Source organism: Lactuca serriola, chromosome 4 (genome assembly GCF_051521515.1).
Source record: "Lactuca serriola cultivar US96UC23 chromosome 4, Lser_US96UC23_V15, whole genome shotgun sequence".
NCBI lineage: Eukaryota > Viridiplantae > Streptophyta > Magnoliopsida > Asterales > Asteraceae > Lactuca > Lactuca serriola.
In genome coordinates this window covers 95,888,974-95,895,181 of record NC_136411.1, presented here as the reverse complement: position 1 = coordinate 95,895,181, position 6,208 = coordinate 95,888,974, and positions in this window count along the sequence as shown.

Sequence of the window (6,208 nt, the reverse complement as noted above, 5' to 3'; positions counted from 1 at the left end):
AACCTGAGAAAATGCTAATACATGCAATGGAATTATGGAAGGAGTGATTGAGGATGAAAAGGCTAATAAGTAATATTAACAAAGTTTCTTTTTTTGTAGGGTGGAATTACTTCTTCAGATATTGCTACAAAAGCTTTAGAAGCAAAACGTGCCAGATATGTTTGGTTTATGGAATTGGAATTGGTGATTCCATTCCACTCAATGTTTTGTTTCCAAATGGACACAATTCAATTCCTTATGTGAAAATGAAAGATGTGCTCGAACTAAGGTGGGTGAAAGTAAAATGGTATCATGATTATGTAAATTAAATTGTAATGGTTTGTTGATAGTAAAGAGTAGGGTTTAGGCATGATAGTAAAGAGAAGGCTAGATGTGTGGTTGGGCAAGAGCAGGTAGATGCATGGAATCATATGAATCTGATTCAAAGAGCAACACAAGTAGGGCCAGATGTTGTAGAATCTGGTCCACGGGTATGCTACTTTCATTAATAGCATTTTGAAAGTTTATACTTTATATGTGAAACTGTTTATTATTGTAGAAAGAATATGCTCGATATAAATAGTCAAAGGGTTGGAAGCATTTGGTTGTATACAAATCTGGCATCCATTTTCTTGGTCTTTACACATAAATGTTCATCTCAGAGAGTGAAATGGTATGTATATATGTATGAATGATTTACATATTTATTCAAATTTATTAATTTTACAAAAACTTGACATGGATTATTCATCCTAGTGCTCTAAAATTGTGATTCTTGCTATGGAAGTAGAGACACCAGGATGCTCATACAATCCATCATCTAAAAGTCATCAGGGCATTTTCTTATACATGATTTTTTCCTAATAGTCTATTGAAACTATTGATGAATAATGACTTCCATGTTAATTACTTCATGTTTTTAACTTTTTGCAGGATTCATTAGCGCATGCAGTTGCAGATGAATAACTATTGATGAACTACGCCCTACACTTGTTCCTCTAACTATTCATGGAGAAGTCATTGATGAGGAAGATGTGTGTAGCTTTATTCTTTTGTAATTTTTTCCCTTTAAATACTGATGTGTTTACCTAATGATTTGGAAATTTTAACATATGTATTTTCTTGATGCGGACAAAGAGAGTGATGGTGATGCTGATGAAATGGTTAATGCAGATCTTGAAAAAAGGTATGTAGCTATGCACATCTCCTTGAAAAAATGGTTTATGTATGATTTATATTAAACTTATACTCTGAAAATTATGAACTATGCAGGCCATTTAAAACTAAAAGGGTAACACGAGTAGTTTTGAATAAGAGGATTAGGAATAAAGAAAAAATGAAGATGCAAGCAGAAGCTAAAAAGACAAAGGAGTTCACTAAAGAGCTTGACATGTGATTTTTTTTAAATGTATTTGGCTTTATATCTATTTTTATTTTCATTATATTTACTTGATTTGGTTTTAAATATGTATAACGCAGCTTACCGGATATAATTGATGAAATTGCCAAAGAGGATGAAGAAAAAAGCAAGAGGCATGAAAAAATCATATAGCTTTATCTATAGAGAAGACATGTCATCTCTATAGCTTTATCTATAGAGAAGACATGTCGTCTATATAGTTTTATCTATGGTGATGGGAAAACTATAGCGACGAACCCTTTAGAGACGATATGTCGTCTCTATAGGTGTGCTATTGCGACGACTTTTTTAGTGACGACAATACAAATCTATTGCGATGGGGCTATGGAGACGAGAGCTATCGGGACGACATATCGCCCCAGACAGATATAAGGACAACTTTTTGAACCTATAGAGACGACAATTGTCGTCCCTATATGTCTCGTTTGTTGTAATGCATGTAGCGTTTAACAAAACGCTACTGACTTTTGAAATAAATTTCCATAATTACCCTTATATATATATATATAACAATTTCACTAGGATACAAATACATTTCCTTTTACGAGACCAAAATAATTAAGGGACCATAAACAATTATACAAAACACAAATATACATAAATATGCATGCACATATCATATATATATATATATATATATATAACAATTTCACAAGGATACAAAGACAAATGAGTTTCAACTAGTCCAAAAAGTTGTACACAACTTATTAATTCATACCATATGAATTATGTAATATTACTTGCTAATGAAAATTATTATTTCCATGAAATAAATAATTTCCAATTTAATTATAAGAGTTTTATTAGATATTTATTAAAATCAATTTCTAATAAATAATCAATTGTATCAAGTTGTTGTTAGTGTGACCCATTACTATCATATGTTATTTAGCAATATCACTTTAATATAAATCTTGAGTATACTAGACCTTTCAATCTTCCACTTCCGCAAGACTCATATTAGACTGATATAGACTATGGTGAACGTTTAGCAACATTTCACTGCCCCCAAGACCATACGAGTTTTTGTGCCATTCTATCAACGCCCAATTCCCAAAAAGCTCAAAGCTACAATTGGTGTATAAGGTACGTTTATCAGTTATCCCTTTGCTACAGACATCATGTTGAACATGAGATTCGGATCGCGATCAATCTCATTAGTTGTTCAACTTTTGTTATGGCACCTTAGATGTCTAACTCTTAACACATAAGTGGAACAAATCCCATCTTGACTACATAAGCCTCTTGCATAGTTCACACCATACCTGAAAATGGCTTTTATAACTGCCTAGTTAAGGAACAATATTTAACCATTATCAAAGCATAGTACTTCCTACACCTAAGTCCCACTATGCATCTCAGGTATTAAGGATACAAAGATATTACCTTTTAATCAAGTATTCATGATAGCAATCCATGAAATGATCTTGATGCGGGTTAGTTCAATACTAGTTCTCTGACAAGCACCTATGAAACTTGGTTACAACCACTTGCCTACTTTCATCTAGTGAGAGTCAACCAATCTTATTCATATTAGTCTTACTTCATAATTGCTCCCACAATTATAACTGACTATGAACCTTTAGAATAATAACATTATTCATGGATTAAACATGTTAATATAGAACAGAAGAATTATTAATGTGATGACTATATATTAATATATCATAACATTATCTAATAGTTGTTATAATGTTTCAATATCCAAATACTAAATCCAAATCAAAAACCCATTTCTAGAATAATAAAGTCTTATAGTTGAAGTGTGACCAATACTTAACTCAAATGAATGAATTTATCAAAGGATCTATCAATAATTAGTTTGTGTGAATTCTGTGAATACTATCATCTCCATACATAACTTTACTCTAAGTACAATTAAATATCTTAGAGAATATGATTGGTTTTTTTTCGTGACATAGAGCCTCTTAGCTTGATTAAGTATACTCTCGAAGTCACAAAGATTTCTATTTGATCCTTGAATGGCTGAAATCAACATAGTTTTTTAATGATTCCATTCATCCAGTTATATTTGAATTCAATTTCTAAAGTAGTGTATTCTTATTTTGTGGTAGATCGTGTCATTATGTTTTGCTTGGACCTCATTCCAACAAGACTTACCCTTCATTCCATAATGAAGTCTATATGTTTAGAAATTAATATCTTGTGTAGCTCTTTCCATGAAGATCCTTTCTAAATTGATCGTCTCATATGCATTCTCTTAGTTCTTCTAAAGTACTCTTATAATGTTCTCTTAGTCATCTAGTGACTTAACCATGTATTCAATTAGTATCCTATGATATGCTTACAACATGTTCAAATACCATGTCCTATGCATAATATGGCATAAATGATGAATTCATTAGCCAAGCAAATAGAATATAAATCATTTCTTCTAGTTCAAGCCTATGAGCTATGTACTTTTGAGGCTAGCTCAAAATGGTGCCATATGATAATGCTAAGAATTCTCCAAAAGAATCTTGTGTCTTGATCCCTTTCAAGATACTACCAATATATGTATAAGGACATGAAACTTTTAACATTCATTTTATCTATCCCGTATAGATTTTACATTCCAAGAATGTATCATCTCCTTCCTAAGTCTTTCATTTTAGAAACATTCTCCGAGTCAAGGTGAAAACAACTTTGCTTAGTCAAAATATGATTTCAGATGCTTAAGTATGTCTCATTCATACAAGATTAGGAATTTCACTATGCTCCCATTAGATCTTAGTAAACACACATGTTCTATTAATTTTGATGTAAAAACGCACCATGTGGTTTTACATAAAATGATGATTTTAACACTTAGATGTTTGCTTTATATCCACAAGTGGATCTCAAGCTCTACACATTTTTTTAGGATATCATGGATTAAGCAAACGTCTAGGCTAATCTATATAGATATCTTCTAGTAGATGTCTATTAAGAAAAGTGGTCTTTCTTGAAATCTATTTGCTATATCTCATATTAAGAATATGAATTTATAGTAAATAATATCCTTGTTGATCTAATCATAGCTACTTGTGAAAAAGGTTTGATCACAGTTAATGTCATGAGTATGATGAGGACCATAGTCAATGACATGAGTATGAGAAAATCCTTTTACTACAAGTCTTCCTTTCAATGTGTATGGTTATCTATGTAATTTATTCTTTCTAGAAGAATAATTTACTCCTTCTAGCCTTGCTATAGGGATGAATTTTAATCAAGCCCATACTTGATTCTCATTCATGGATTACATCTCATGACTCTAAGTCTTTTATCAGATTCGAGATCTGACATAGCATCTTGGTATTTGATGGATTTTCCAGAAACCATCAATAAAAGTTCATCAATGAGAGATTACACATTTCTCAAGTCATAGATGATTTGTACCATTAATGTGGACAATTTGTGTTTATGAATAGCTATTATTCAAGTTTAACAATCCTTGTTAAAACTAATGGCAACTATTACTACATAAGGTTATGGTTCTTGAGCTGCTTCAAGCTCCATGTACCTCCCATTTGGTTTGTCATTAGAAGCTTGCTTTCTATTAACTTAGCTTTCACAAGAATAAGTGGACTTATTCCTGGAGGGTTTGTTTATAATAATCTAATCCACATTTAGAGTATTATACAAATATGTATTTAGTAGATTTTAAGTTTAGAAGCTTTAGTCCAACATCATCTTTAAATCCACAAAACATTAAGTAAGATGAGGATAGAGCCCTTCCATACTAAATCTTATAAAGTGTTTAATCTACTTATTATTTGGTATTTGTATTCAAGATACAATTAATAGTGATTGAAGTATTATCCCAAAGAGATTGAAGGGGGATATTTCTACCATCTAGAAAGAAAATCATATCAAGTAAGATTTAATTCATCATTTATTATCATTAAGGCCTTAGATGGTTCTTACCGACTTGTATCTCAACTTTTTGAAACCTTCAACAAAGATTTTACAATTATGCTTTACCACGTAAAATATAATTAAAACTACTGTAGTTGTTAATAAAGTTGATTTGGTATCTTATGCTTAATCTCAGACATTCATTAGAAGGAAGTCATACACCAAAGTGTATAGTTCCTTAATTATTTTCACGAAATTGAAATGAAAATATCATTAGGAATCCTTTACATATAAATAAGGTTCACATATGTCAAATAAACTACATTATTTGCCTTTAAATATCATATATGTATATATGATTTTTGGAATAATAAACAAGCAGACTAATTATGATACACTCCCAGTTCCGTGGCATCCAAGGGGTGAGAATAAATAGATAACAAAAGTGCATGTATGCAAATGTCCTAAATAAATGTTACGCTAAAATACAAATGAAAATGAAGAAAATAAAATCTTTTTGGTATTTAAAAAAAATGAAATTTAACTAAGAAAAATGAATGCAATTTAACTAATATGCAACCTAACTAATAATGCATGAAAAAGTAAAGAGAAAAGGGAATACCCACCCCAAGCTTAAGAACAAGCATTGTGCTCAATGCTTGAGGTAAGGGTAGAAATGACCTATATGAGAGGATCAAATAGAGGGATATGTCTGTGGCGGTGGTAGAAATCCCACATATCTTGGATTCGGCGAGAAGTGGAGGACTCGCTCTGCTCTAGCCTATCAACTTGAGTTGCCACATCTTGAATGGAACGTGCATTCACTTACGTCTAAATGTCTATGTGTTGGACAATAATGAACATAGTGACAAACTGGTTAAAGAATGTTGGGGAGAATCATGTGGGGACCTCATGTCCTCCACTGCTGCTCTGGCCAGTACTGTGGTTGGGCATAATGTGGTGGAGGGACCT